We start from the raw sequence: 16,007 nt of genomic DNA, 5'->3' as shown, positions 1-16,007 counted from the left end.
GTAGCTTTTTTTTCACTGAAACTGACACTTAGCCAGAATTGTCAAGACAAAAGAGTATTTTTCAAAGATGTTCATATAATGATTTAAAATAATATCAGCTAATTATAAAGTAGAATTATCAAATTCCCCCACACACAATTACCACAGAATTAACAATAAGAAGTTAGTTTTCTGGCAATACATATTTTATGTGTACACATTAATTGTTACATCATAAACATTATACAACACTGAAAATGAACCAAGAGATATAACAGTAAGTACTGTGGGGGGAAATAAAGGATGGTACCAAAGCTTTCTGAATTTAAAGTGTTTCACAAAGCAAGAATCTGCTATATACATTATATATATGCTTTATATATATAAAGGAAAAAAGTAAAGGAAAAACATATATATATACACACACACACACACACACACACACACACACATACACCAGAAACAATAACATCTGTCATCCTAAAGCTAGCTAAATGTATTCAAAAATTAAACATTATTTTAAAAATACAAAAATATAGTAATTTGTGAAGTAGGAGCTCTATAGGTAAGGACAAACTAAAATAGTCCAAGAGAAGTTGATTCATTCCAATTATATTCATTTGCTTTCTAATTACTTGGCCATAGACCTATCTCAACATAAATAATGCAGATAATAGCAAATCACCTCATCCAATGTTTCTCTTAAAGAGCAGAAACAGGCAGGTATTAGCAGAAAAACTAGAAAGTACATCTGGCTAGAAGTGAATTACCAGTCTAGCCTGGAACAGACCTCTTTAGTTTAGCCGTGTATTGCAATGTAACATACAACACAAATATATTCTAACTACTACTTGGACATCTAAAGAAAGAGAACGGAAATGAAAGGGAGAGGGAAAGGAGCAAAAGGAAAAGGAGGGGAGAGAAGGGGAGGAGATAAAAGGAGAGGAAAGGAAACAAAAGGAAAGGAGAAAGAAATACATGCCACTGAATAAAAAAAGGCACAATGATAAAAATATGAACAGTGAAAGGACAGTAAACTCACAGTTATTAACAACCACACCTAAAACAAAAGCAAACTAAGAGGACAGCTAGATCTGGAGTGGAACCATAGAAATGGCAATCACATGGAGGGTTAGCAACAAGAGAGTGGGAGGAGGAGAAGTGGGGAGAAGGTACAGAGAATAGGTAGCATAGACGGTAGGTAGAAAATAGATAGGGGGGAGGGCAGAAATACTACGGGAAATACAGAATCTGAAGAACTTGTGACACATGGACATGACGAAACGGGGGGAATGGTGGGGGAGGGTGTGAGGGGTGAAGGGAGTGAAAGGGGGGAAATAGAACAACTGTAATAGCATAATCAATAAAATATATTTAAAAATTTTTTTAAAAAGGCACAATGAGAAAATCACTATTATAAAATTAATTCTAAATTTTAATCTCAAATCAAATCATTACTGATACCTTATTATAGAAAAAGATGTATACTAACAGATAAGCTGATTAAATGCTTATCAATAAAAATTTGAGGAAATTCTTCAGTGTTCAAAGCACGTCAAATACTTTCCACTTGCCCCTCTAATTTCACAGTCCATCCTTTTCCATCCTGCTTTCTGCCTCAAGAAGCTGACGTGTGTGACCTGCATCCAGGAGAACCCATACCTTTCTCTGCAGACAACTGCTCCCCATTTGAAAGGCAGCTTCTAGCTTACTATTAGGTACTCGTAGAGATAACCACCTGCCCATTTATATCAAGTCACTGATATGAACTGCTCATGTTGAACTGGATAGTACCTGACCCACCAAACCTTCAAAATGGACATGAAGAATGGAATTCCATTACAAAACAGAAGTGGTATATATAAGCCTAAACCCAAGCAGATCCAGAAGACACAAGTAAAATAAGAAATTAAGACACTCAGAAATTAAGCCTCTGGTCACTGCATTACACTGAGGTTCCTCTACAACCATGTCTTTAAAAATAAGTCATCTTTAAATTATACGATTTTGATTGACATCTACTTCCTGTGGGAACTTGACAGATATAAAGTCTAAAATTCATATTTATTCCCAGATAAAGACTAATTTTTATTTCCAATTATTCCACAGAAACTAATGAAAAAAAACAAAACAATTACAAATATACAAACAAAACACTTTTCGACATATTGATTACAGCACCATGAAGACAATTATTTGTTTATTGCTGTAACCCAGCACCTAATGCAATACCTGATATATAGAAGGCATTAAAATATAGCTGTTAAATCAATAAATATACATGAATACTCTGAGAAATACATTAATCCAGGTCAATGGGTAAACTGAAATCAAAATCCTGATTCATGAAGATAACTGTAATTCACAAATAAGACTTTAGACTACAATTCAGCAATTTATATTAGGCAAACATACACAGCAAGCCCCTTTCCATTCAAAATAAAATCCCAGATACAACTATATAAACACAAATTCCAAACAAATGTGGTTATTGTTCCTACCATCTATGATATTTAAGCACTTAAATCTGTAAACTAAAAACACTGCAAACCAAGTCTAAGAACTGTTTCTGTAACTAACTACATGACAACCCCTGTCCAAGTCACAAATCTCCTTATTATCTATGCCCAAAACCTTAAAGACATCCTTGATTCCCCCTTTCCCTTATCAAACCCATGAGGAGATCTTTTTGACTCAATTTTCAAAGTAAGTCCAACACTTCATCACTTTTTACCATCTCCACTGCTAAGATACTGGTCACATCACTGTTATCTCAATAGCCATAACTAGTCTTCCTGCTTTACATCTACTTTCAATATAGCCACTGAGAGTAATTGTGATGGTTAATTTTATATGTTAACTTGACAGAAGAATGGAGTAAAGAGATATTTAACTAAACATTATTTCTAATTTTGTCCGTGAGGATGTTTCCAGATGAGATTAAATGGTAGACTGAATAAAGTGGATTGCCCTACCCAATGTTGGTGGGGATCATCCAATTCTTTGACAGCATGAATAGAACAAAAATGTGGAAGAAAGAATTCACTCTCTCTGCCTAACTACTAAACTAGAATTTGGTCTTCTCCTGTCCTCAGTCTAGGACTTGAAATAAATCTGCTCTCCTGGTTCTCGGGCCTTCAGAGTTGGACTAAAACTTAAACCATCAGTTCTCCTGGTACTTCTACTTGCACTAGAAGAAAACCACCAGCTTTCCTGAGCTTCCAAGCTTGCAGATGGTATATTATGGGTCTTCTCAGCATCCACAGTCACATAAGAAAATCACTCACAATAAAGGTGTGTGTGTGTATGTGCATAATGGATGTTTCTCTGCAGAACCCAAAATACAGTAATCATTTTAAATCATAAATAAAACTATGTCATTTTTCTGCTAAAAACTGATCAATAGCTTCTGATGTTACAGTAAAAAAAACAAGAAGTCTTTATGGTAATCTACAATTATTTGTATAATCTGAGCCTTATGCCTCTATTTTTCTCATGTCAGTTCTTACTGCTCTCTCCTAACTTACTATATCTCATACTGTTCTACTTCCAGTTACTTGAACTCTCCAGACACACCCCTGCCTAAAGACTTTTACACTGGCCATTTCCTCTGACTGGGACACTCCCAACAGGTACCTACAAAACAGAGCCATTCGAGTTTTTGAATAAATGTCAGATTCTCAATAGTTCCTTTTTTATTTTTATTTTTCCATTACCATTTATCCCCCTCAAACTTCCTTTTCCACCTCCACCCACCCTGTCTTCCCCCAAATCACCACACTGTTGTTGGAGTCCATGAGTCCTTTTTCTTTTTTGCTCTATCCCTCCACCCTCTAACCCCCTTCACCCAGAGCTTTCAGATTCATCTCTTTTGGATGAGTCTGTCTCTATTTTGCTTGTTAGTTCAGTGTGTTCATTAGATTCCACAGATTAGTGAAATCATATGGTAGTTCTCTTTCTATGACTGGCTTATTTCACTTAGCATAATGCTCTCCTGGTCTACCCATGCTAAAATTTTATTCTTTTTCATAGCTGAGTGGTATCCCATTGTGTAAATGTTCCATGGTTTTTTTTTTTATCCACTCATTTACTGGTTGTCACTTGGGCTCCTTCCAAATCTTGGCTATTGTAAATAATGCTGCAATGTACATAGGTGTGCTTATACTCTTTCAAATTAGTGTTCCAGGTTTCTTTGGATAAATTCCCAGCATTGGAATTCCTGGGTCATAAGGCAGTTTCAGTTTTAATTTTTTGAGGTAACTCTATACTGCTTTCCACAGTAGCTCCACCAATCTGCATTACTACCAGCAGTGCAAAAGGGTACCCTTTTCTCCACATCCTCACCAGCACTCGTTGTTTGTTGATTTATTGATGTTAGCCATTCTGACAGGTGTGAGGTGATATCTCATTGTGGTTTTAATATGTATTTCTCCGATACTTAGTGATGTTGAGCATCTTTTCATATGTCTATTGGCCATGTATATGTCCTCTTTGGAGAAATGTTTCTTCAGGACCTTTGCCCATTTTTAACTGGGGTGTTTCTGTTGTTGTTCATTTGTTTGTTTGTTTGTTTTTGATATAGAGTTTTATAAATTCTTTATAGGTTTTAGAGATTAAGTCCTGTCCTGAAAAAAAATCACCTATTTGAAATAGCCCCTCCATAACTGCGTCCCTTATATTTTTCTGTTTTATTTTTGTCATAGTACTTACCATCCAGTTTTGTTATGTTATATTGTGTACTGTCTGCTTCCTGCTGCTAGAAAGCAAGCTTCTCTATAGATTTACCTGTTTTGTTCATCTTATATTCCAAGTTCCTATTACAGTGTCTGGACCATAATAAATAGGACATAAATCACTGAAATAAATTTTGTTTCTTTACTTGAACAAAGCATGAGATTTGAACAAATTTGCTTCTCTTATTTTCTGTAGTAATCTATTATACTAAATATAATCAAGATTTCACTTGTTTAAGAGCATTAGGTATAGTCAATTATACAAACTTGAGGACAGAGTGACTTCTGGTCAGAATGGTAGCATAGGCAGACATGGCTCACCTCTTCACACAACATCAAATTACAACTAAAATATAGAACAACCATCACTTAGAACTTTCAGAAATCAAGTTGAATGGATGTCTTTCAACTACAGAATTAAAGAAACCACATGCACCCAAACTGGTAGGAGAGCTGCCAACATAGAATGGGCTGACCCCACACCCACATGTAGAGAATAAAAATTCAGGAGGGATATCTTGGTAGTGAGGAGTCCCAGGCCCACACCAGGCCCCCCAGCCCAGGGTTCCATTGCTAGGAATATAGGTGCTCAAAACTTCTGGCTGCAAAACCCGGCAGGGACTGAGTCAGTGGAAGAAACTGCTAGATTCCCAAGCAGTTCCTTGTAAAGAACCCACACATGGACTCACCTACTCAGACCCACTCCCTCCAAGCTCCAGCACTGGGTAGGTATCAGTGGCATAGAGGGAGAAACTGAAGTGTCTGGCATCAAGGTGAGGAGACCTCATTGTCCCTTTTCTAAACCATCCCCCTACAAAGCCAGCAAGCTGATGCCATATCTGAAACTTCATTAACCTGGCTAACACTGTTTGACCCATCTTGGAGATCCCCAGAGACTTGCCCCACTGAACTCACAAGCTCATCCAAGCTGCTTTTCCATATGAATGGGTGGTCTTGGCTCATGCTTCACAACATCCTAAATCACAGGTGGCAAGCACAAGGCCCGCAGGCCAAATCCTGCCCTCCACCTTGTTTTATTCAGCCCGGCACCTTATTTCCACCCAGCAGCAGCACTGAACTCTTGCTTAACTGTTAAGGAGCAGTTACATTTATACAGTCCTAAAATTACATTCAGCCTTTTGAAGGCAACCTCGAGGCTGATGCAGCCCTCGGTGAAAATGAGTTTGACATCCCTGTCCTAAATCCTCTCAAAAAAGCAGCAGCTGGCCTCAGTGAGCCCCAGGCCCAGCACTAGCAGCAGCCAACCTAGATTCACAGCTTGGCTTCACCTAGGAAATTCCAAGTCCATCACAAGTAGCAGTCTTCTCAGATTGCTTTATAGCTCAAAAAGGGCACCCTCCCAAGAAAAACACAGGTAGGGGCTGACCTTGGCCTGCACCACCCAGGAAACCCCAGGGCCAGCACACACAGTGGACAGCAAGCGAACACTTCTAAGCATCACCACCCATTCCCTGCATGGCTGATCCTCCACAGAGGGAAAAGGTCGGTGGTAAGTGGTCACAGCCAGTCCTTGCATCTGACTGGCCTGGGTAAACCCTCCATTGATCTGCCAACAGCAACCAAGGCTCAACTACAAGAGGAGGGTGTACTCAGCCTACTCAAAGAGTATACCTTGAGTATCTAGCTTCAGTGACAAGGGAGAATGTGCCACTGGACCCTACAGACACCTACTATATTAGGGCACACTACCAACACACAGAGTCAAAGCAACTCTACCTAACACATGGAAACAAGCACAGGAAGGCTGACAAAGTGAGGAGACAAAGAAACATGGCCCAAATGAAAGAACAGATCAAAATTCTAGAAAAGGAACTTAACAAAATGGAGATAAGCAATCTATCAGATGCAGAGTTCAAAACTCTGGTTATAAGGATGTTCAAGAACTTAGTGAGGACCTCAAGGGCATAAAAAAGATCCAGTCATAAATGAAGGATATACACTCATTGAATTAAAGAATAATTTACAGGGAATCGACAGTAAAGTGAATGAAGCTGAAAACCAAATCAATGATTTGAAATATAAGGAAGCAAAACACAACCAATCAAAACAACAAGAAGAAACAGAATCCAAAAATAATAATAATAATAATAAGGATAGTGTAAACAGCCTCTGGGACAACCNACTCTGGTTATAAGGATGTTCAAGAACTTAGTGAGGACCTCAAGGGCATAAAAAAGATCCAGTCATAAATGAAGGATATACACTCATTGAATTAAAGAATAATTTACAGGGAATCGACAGTAAAGTGAATGAAGCTGAAAACCAAATCAATGATTTGAAATATAAGCAAGCAAAAAACAACCAATCAAAACAACAAGAAGAAACAGAATCCAAAAATAATAATAATAATAAGGATAGTGTAAACAGCCTCTGGGACAACCCCAAGAGGTCCAATATTCCCAATCATAGGGGTCCGGGAAGGAGAAGAGAAAAAGCAAGAAATTGAAAATCTATTTGAAAAAATTATGAAAGAAAACTCTCTTAATTTGGTGAAGGAGATAAACATGCAAGTCCAGGCAGCACAGAGAGCTCCACACAAGCTGGATGCAGAGAGGCCCACTCCAAGACATATTATAATTAAAATACCAAAGGTTAAAGGTAAAGAGAGAACCTTAAAAGCAGTTGGTTACCCACAGGGGAGTTCCCATAGACTATCAGCTGATTTCTCAAAAGAAACTTTGCAGGTTAAAAGGGATTAGCAAGAAATATGCAAAGTCATGAAAAGCAGAGACCTACAGCCAAGATTGCTGTAGCCAGCAAAGATATCACTTACAGTCAAAGGACAGATAAAATGCATCCCAGACAAGATAAAACTAATGGAGTTCATCATCATGAAACCATTATCTTATATGAAATATTAAACAGACTTACTTAAGAAAAAAGATCAAAACTGTAAACAATAAAATGGCAAAAATACATATCTTTCATCAACAATTTAAAAAACAAACTAAGCAAACAAGAACAGAGACAGAATCATGGATACTGAGAGCATTTTTATGGTTACCAGATAGGAGGAGGTTGTGAGGGAATGGGTAAAGAGGTGAGGGGATTAAGAAGTATGACCAGGTAGCTATGGAATAGCCATAGGAATATAAAGTACAGTGCAGAAAATGGAGTAGCCAAAGATCTTAGACACACGATCCATGGGCATGAACAACGGTGAGGAGATTGCCTGAGTGACAGGGGGAGCTGGGTGGAGGGGGGCAAAGAGGAAAAAATCAGGACAACTGTGATAGCACCATCAATAAAATATAATTCACAAAAAAACTTGATGACAGAAACTCACTTATTTCTAAAGCTGCCAAACTAACTTTTATTCTAATTTTTATTTATCATTAAACTATAGTTGTATTTTAAAATGTCACATTATTTTTACACATAAGTATGTATGTGTAAAATAAATATAATAAAATCCATAAATCTAAAAGATTTTATTTTATTTTATTAGAGAGAGGTGAAGGGAGAAAGAAAGAGAAGGAGACAAACATGGATGTGAGAGAGAAACACCGATTGGTTGCTTCTCCCACGTGCCCCATCTGGGGACTGGGCCTGCAACCCAGGCATATGCCCTGACCTGGTGTCAAACTGGCAGCATTTTCCTGTGTGGGCTGATGCTGTACCAACTGAGCCATGCCAGTCCAAGGGAAAAATCCATACATTTATTTTCTGGTGAACAAACAACAATAAAAATAATCACTTAAAGATAAAGGTCAAGTCAAAAAGCTATGGAGAAATTTGTGTTTCAGAGGTTTGATACTGTGTAAGTTATTAAAAATCAGTAGCTTCCTTTTAAATTAATATGGAGGGGTTTTTTTCTTTAATTAAACAACAGTCATTTGGTAAAAGGAAAAACCATATAGACTCAGAAGTGTTGAACCAATATTCAAATACTATAATGAGTTAAATTTTAGATGATTATAAGAATAAACCAGTTTGTCATCAGCCATCTGGCATGTATGAGTCCTACTAAATCCTCTAGGTTGCTTGCTACTCTTCACTCCTCAGATTCAAAAAGGATGATGGCTTTGGTCTACCGGGCCGGGCTGATGTTCTCTAGATAACCAGATGATTAAAGTGTATGGTAGTCTGGATTCTCTAGAGATACAGAACTAATAAGAGATATAAAAGTATTTATTAAAGATATTTATTATAAAGAACTGGCTCACATGGTAATGGAGACTAAGAAATCCCAAGATCCACAGTGGACAGCTGGAGACCCAGAAGAGTCAATGGCTTAGGTCCAGTTTGAGCCTCTAGTGCCAAGAACCAAAGGAGCTGATGATGTAATTTCCAGTCGGAGTACAAAGGCCTAAGAACAAGAAGAGCTGACGGTATAAATTTCAGTCCAAGGCCAATGACAGGAGAAGACCCACGTCCTAGCTCAAAAACAGCAAGCAGAAAGAAAGGGAATTCTCCCTTACTCCAAGTCTTTTTGTTCTAGTCAGGCCTTCAGTGGATCAAAATTGGACCACCCACATTGGGGAGTGCAATCAGCTTTATTCAATCTGAAAATTCAAATGTTAATTTCATTCAAAAATTCCCTCACAGACACTCCTAAAGTAATATTTAGTCAAATATGTGGGCACCCTGTAGCCTAGACACAAGTTGATACTACAAAAATGTAGTATCATAAGCTTCCTATGGGCCATACTACAACAGCGATCAAGAAAATTATCATTGCCCTGCCCTGAAAATATGGAGGTATGTGGCTCTGTCTATGAGTTAAAGGCCTATCTGCGTCTGACTGTCCTTACTAATTCATAGAGAGAAAAAAATAAAATTGCCAGGTCAACTGCTGCATACCATTTGCAAGAGACTATATTGACACTACATTTTAGAAAGCAAAGCAATTGTAGTTACTTTGATTATGTTTGTTTTAGTCCGTAGCTGTTCCCCAAGATCCACCTATGCAGTCAGCAAATCAAAAGGGAATGTATATTGTAGCACTGGTTAAGACAGGAAAATAACCAAAATATCAAAAAGGGGGTGAGATGTATAGGAATCTTAAGATTTCGGAAGTGCCCTATTCATGCAATGTTTCTAGGGATGTAGTACTGCTTAGGGTTTTATCTTTTGTAAGTGAGGCCCAATTCCACAAGCTTCTGCCTGGGCCTTCCAAAATAGTCCTTACTCCACAAGGAGTCAGTGTGAATGAAAACTGTGCAAATTCCCAAGCCTGACACAGTTAGCTGCTCAGGGTAGTGGAAAGTAACTATAGGATTAGTCTGGCAAGAACGAGGCTCACAGTGATGAAGATCAAGTGACCTCCATAAACCTCAACTTTGACTAACGTGCTACTGAGGAATTTACGGCCCGAGATTAATCCAGAACCCATTTTTATTAATTCTTAAAAGGCTGGGCTTTTTCCTATTAACAGTAGGTCCTTTTGGGAAAGCCCTGAAAGATTTGAAGCATGTATTTATGGTGGTATCTTATGTCCTTTCTAAAAGAAAATCAGCCCCTCCTTTAATCAAAAGAAAATGCTCTCCCTATTTCAGTAACTCAAGTCAAGTTCATATTCAACATATCTAGGGTTGCCCCAGTTGTATAGATAAAGTAAAAATTTAGTAATTGGCCAAGATATAATCCTAAGGACATCATGATTAGCCACCCCACAGACTCCTGCATTTAAAAACATTAACGGTCACTCCACACTTGAAGCCTTATTTTGGCAATTACAGTGACTTTATCAATGAACTCTAAGCATGGCCAAAGCACTTTGCTGCCACTGCAGAATCCCACTAAAGTCAATGAGTCTAGTCCAATGCCAGTATATTCCAATGATATTTCCCAGCTTAGAGCTACCACAGAGGTCTATTCCTCTCACCAATAAATTTCTTTTTTTTTAAGATTTTATTTATTTATCTTTAGAGAGGAAGGGAAGGAGAGAAATATCAATGTATGGTTGCCTGTCGTGAGTCCCCTGCTAGGAACTGGCCCACAACCCAGGCATGTGCCCTGACTGGGAATCGAACCACAATCGTGTGGTTCGCAGGCCCGAGCTCAATCCACTGAACTACACCAGCCAGGGCCCTCTCACCAATAAATTTCTCACAAAGGTGTGTCCTCTGGAATCTCATCAAGGGCAGAACAATAAGGGGGATGAGAAGTCTATACTTTATAAACTACTCTACCATTCACATCTTCCTAAGCTTTTCTCTTTCCTCCACAGCCTAGAAATGTTCAGGCATCTCTGCCTCATTAAATGTTAGCCACTGCTGAGCCCAAGTACCAGCCAAGTAATCAGGCTTCCAGATGCTCAAGCTAACACATTAAATCCAGATTCTTGATAAAGATACTGATACCAATAAATTCAGCTCAATTTGAATTAAGTGTACTCATACCAGTATGTCCTATCCTCCTTCGTCTACTTTTCTTAGAATTCAACCCAGTGCATTACTTCCAGGTTGCTGCTGAAAAATTAGCTTGCTCCGTGATATGCCAGTCATCCCTGGGAAAGGATAAGCTCTAACTCAGCTATTGGTCTGAAAGACTGGAGAGGCATGCAGTTGGAGATCATGAGGAAAACGATGTTTCTCTCCCTACAGAACCCTGCACGCTGAAGTTCTCTCCTAATCCTGTGAAAATGTAAATGTTACATATCATTCAGACAAGGAAACTAATTAAAACGTAAAGACCTTGATGGTGATAAAGACGCACTTCTTTAGAAAAACCATACTTACAGATATATGGGGAATAAAGAGTGGTTAGTGGAGAGGAGCAGCGGGAAGGTCAGTTCCAAGTTGGATGAGACATGAGAGTGGCTTGGACTATTGTCAGTTAATAGGGATGTAAAACAACAGTCTATAAGGGGAGAGGGGATGGAGGATAATAGCACACTTCTACTGAGTAGATATACAGTGCCATTACCTGAAAAGGAGAGTTGCTCATATCCAAGTGTGAATCTAAAGGTCAGTGGAAGGATCTGGGCATGCATGTGAATTTCGAATTAATTGAGTATGCACATGATATTAGTGCAGTACTGCTCGATGTGTGCTACATGGACAAGTGCTGAGCTGCCAACATTTCAGGATCGGAGCTGAAATTGAAAGTAAGAGTTTAGAAACCTTTACAGCCATTGTACAGAGTATTTTTTATATTTTAAAACTAGGGTTTTTTATTTTTTATCTTTTTAAAATTAATTCTTATAATCACTCTTTTCTGTTAAATTTTATACATGTATCAGTCTCTGGTAGATTATAAATTTAAAAAGAAAATGAAAAAAAAAACTTTATCCTTCACCATAGGTTACAATTACCTAGAAATCACAGCTGTAAAGCACTGATTTATAGCTATGACTATGGATATAGTCACTTGAAGAGAGAAACTAAGAGAAAAATTCTCAATTTATGAATTAGGCATGATTTAAGAGCTTTTTCATAGAACAAACACTTCAAAAATTTATATGGAACCATAAAAGACCTCAAATAGCAGCCACAATTTTGAGAAAGAAGAACAAAGTAAGAGGGATCACAATACCTGATATCAAACTGTATTACAAGGCCACTGTAATCAAAACAGCCTGGTACTGGCATAAAACCAGGCACATAGACCAATGGAATAGAACAGAGAGCCCAGAAATAAACCCAAATCTCTACAGTCAATTAATATTCAACATAGGGGGCAGCAACATAAAATGGAATAAAAATAGCCTCTTCAACAAATGGTGTTGGGAGAACTGGAAAGCTACATGCAAAAAAATAAAACTCGAGCACCAACTTACACCATACACCAAAATCAATTCAAGGTGGATAAAAGACTTAAATATAAGCCGTGAAACCATTAAAGCCCTAGAGGAGAGCATTGGCAGGAAAATCTCAGATATTCCATGCACCAAGATTTTTACTGATACATCCCCTAGAGCAAGGAACATAAAGAAAAGAATAAACAAATGGGATCTCATCAAAATTAAAACCTTCTGCATGGCCAAGGAAAACAGTATCAAGATACAAAGAGAAGCAACAGCTTGGGAAAACATATTTGCCAATGATACCTCAGACAAAGGTTTAATCTCCAAAATATACAAAGAACTCACACGACTCCACTCAAATAAGACGAGCAACCCAGTTAAAAAATGGGCAAAGGACTTGAACAGACATTTCTCCAAGGAGGACATACAGAGGATCCAGAGACACATGAAAAGATGCTCGATATCGCTAGCTATCAGAGAGATGCAAATTAAAACCACAATGAGATACCACTTAGCACCAGTCAGATGGCTATCATAAACAAAGAAACAAACAACAAGTGCTGGAGAGGTTGTGGGGAAAAGGGGACCCTAGTTCACTGCTGGTGGGATTGCAGACTGGTACAACCATTATGGAAAACAGTATGGAATTTTCTCAGAAAACTAAAAATGAACGTGCCTTTTGACACAGCAATTCCACTGTTACGAGTGTATCCTAAGAACCCTGAAGCACCAATCCAAAAGAACCTACACACCCTGATGTTCATAGCAGCACAATTTATGATAGCCAAGAGTTGGAAGTAACCTAGATGCCCATCAGTAAATGAATGGATCAAAAAACTATGCTACATTTACACAATGGAATTCTATGCAGCAAGAAAAAAGGAGCTCCTACTCTTTGCAACATCATGGATGGAACTGGAAAGCATTATGCTGAGTGAAATAAGCCAGGCTGTGAAAGACAAATACCATATGATATCACCATTAACAGGAATCTAAACAACAAAACAAACAAGCAGGCAAAATATGACCAAAGACACTGAGATGCGGAATGGGCTGACAGGGACCAGAGGGGAGAGGGGAGAGAAGCACAGGGGAAAAGGGGAAGGACTCACATGAACAAGTATAAAGGACACATGGACAATAACTAAGGTGGGGGGTGGAAATGGGAGGGAGGTGGGGAGCACTGAGGGGGGGGAGGGCTGGGACTATAAGACAGAAAACTGTACTTGAACAGAATTAAATAAAAATTAATTAATTAATAAATTTAAAAAATTAAAAAAGAGCTTTTTCCATTTTGCCCTTATCATCTTATAGTATCATAAAAATTATATACATTGGAATGTAATTCCAAAGATCACTTTAAAATCCATTATCTCCTATATCATCAATAATATTTACTGAAAACTTAATTCTTGCCTGGCAATTTTTACATGGATTATTTCAACCTTTTAAAAATCTCAATAAAGATGGTATTATTATCTCTGTTACAGATTTTAAAATTAAGGCTTAGGGAAGAAGCTAAATAACATCTATGTCATTTAACTAGTAAATCAAGGAGCTAGGATTTGAACACAGGGTCAACTGACTTACGTCTCTACTTCTGATTAATACAACATACATATATTGTCAACCTCACTAATCAGTGAGTTTATATACTTTAAGTAAAATATATCATGGGAAGCTCATCAAAAACATCTGGGTAGATACAGTCCTTCCAGAACTACAAATGTGCTTACATCTTGATTATCAGATAAGTTTTATATATTGTTGTCCCCTCTTATCTGTGGAGGAAGCCACATATAGTACCAAATCCTGTATATACTATGCTTTTTCCTATACACACATACATAACAGTGACTAATACTTAATGAGGTTGAGATGCTGAACATTCTTAGGCTGTGGAGGAAGGAGGAAGGCACAGGAAGATAGGAATGGTAGCATAGGTTTATCATGTACAGTCTTCTAATCCCCCTTATAAGTCTGCCCTCACTACACACATAATAGAACAATCATAACAACATACTGTAAAACATTGTGACTGTGGTCTCTCCCTCTCAAAATATCTTATTATACTGTACTCATCTTATTTCTTCTTGTGATAATCTGAAATGATAAAATGTCAAAAGTACTCCTGAATCTGTAACAACCCCTTACTTGCAGTAAAAGATTTGGTGTGACTTGTTTCAGGGGATCTCATGCTGATGTCTTCATGTCGGCTCAATGTTTTTTGGCACAACACATCGCTGTCAATCAAAACATGTTTTCTGTTCATGTCTTCCATCCACAAATGTAATACCTTTTCCATCTTAACCAAGCACTTATCACATACTGTGGCCATAACTTTTACAGCATGAGGTGTGACAGCAAAACTAGCAAAAATTTATTTTTCCTTCTTCATGGACAGAAGATTCATTCTTACTGTAGACCTTAGCAAATTCAGCATACAATTTTTTTCTTTCCTTATTAACTCAAGAACTTCTACTTCTTTGCTTAAAGGAAGCATTTTATGGCCACTCTGCAGCATATCTGAATTGCCAGCACCACTACTCTTGCACTCAGGGGTGATTATTAAGTAAAATAAGATTACTGGATGGTCATTAAGGGACTAAGGGCAAGGAATGTATACAGCATACAGATGCTGGGCAAAGGGATGACTCACATGAGCTCCCGTGAGCAGGACTGTGTGGGATTTATCACACTACTCTAAAGGACAAGCAATCTAAAATTTAGGAATTATTTATTTCTGAAATTTTCCATTTAATATTTTCAGATCTAAATTGACAACAGGTAAATGAAAACATGGAAAGTAAAACAACAGATAAGGAGGACCACAATGCTAGCATTTATCATTGTATTATTCTTATTACCTCCAACTATGCAATAATTGCCCAAGAGCCACAAAAAAAAATAAATAGAGGCATACCTAGACCCTAACATATTATGTAGTAAATACCAAGTTAAGGCCTGTTAAAGGAGGGGCTGGATCTAAGAATCTAACTTTCCCTAATAAAAAAAAATAATAAAGCAGTTTACTCTGTCCATTGGCTTAGGCAACATAATAATGTAGTCACACTGATTCTCCAGCAAAATTGTTTTTATTGAAAGTGTTTTATTATTGACTTGGGTCTTTTCTATAATGCTTCCCAAACAAGTTAAGCCTATTTTACATCACCTGCCATCCTTGGAGGACTGACTTATATACTCCACTCCCTTAGAAAATGTTTCTGCTAATTTTCTTATTTTTGTCTGTAACCATAAACACATATCCAAACATTATATAAATTAGGCATGGCTTTTACTTTATTTTCTATAATTCATTTATACAGCCCATGATATAAATTAAAATAAAAATTAACCATTATGTATTCTAGTGCTTTTATTTAACCTATACTTTTCCATTTTTGTCTCGCCCTGAATTTTGTCTTAGCTGAAAAAAAATGATATTAAATAATATTAACAATGAATGCTACTTATTTCAGTACTTAATATCTGACAGACAACATGCTGAATGCCTTAAATACATCTTCCTGCTAAAGTTAATCCTTGGAACAACTCTAGCACGTACGTATGTTTTGGCTCATTTT

At 37.5% G+C, this 16,007-nt stretch overlaps 1 protein-coding gene across 1 annotated transcript in view; it reads right to left on the bottom strand.

The window, feature by feature from the left end:
• Nucleotides 1–16,007, bottom strand: part of GBE1 (1,4-alpha-glucan branching enzyme 1) — a 277,752-nt gene that overhangs the window by 244,760 nt on the left and 16,985 nt on the right. The gene's annotated exons all lie outside the window — the stretch shown is intronic.

Source organism: Sturnira hondurensis, unplaced genomic scaffold (genome assembly GCF_014824575.4).
Source record: "Sturnira hondurensis isolate 20B ecotype Veracruz unplaced genomic scaffold, ASM1482457v3 Scaffold0010428, whole genome shotgun sequence".
Lineage (NCBI taxonomy): Eukaryota > Metazoa > Chordata > Mammalia > Chiroptera > Phyllostomidae > Sturnira > Sturnira hondurensis.
The sequence above is the reverse complement of the archived record's forward strand: the minus strand, read 5'-3'. Positions and strand labels throughout refer to the sequence as shown.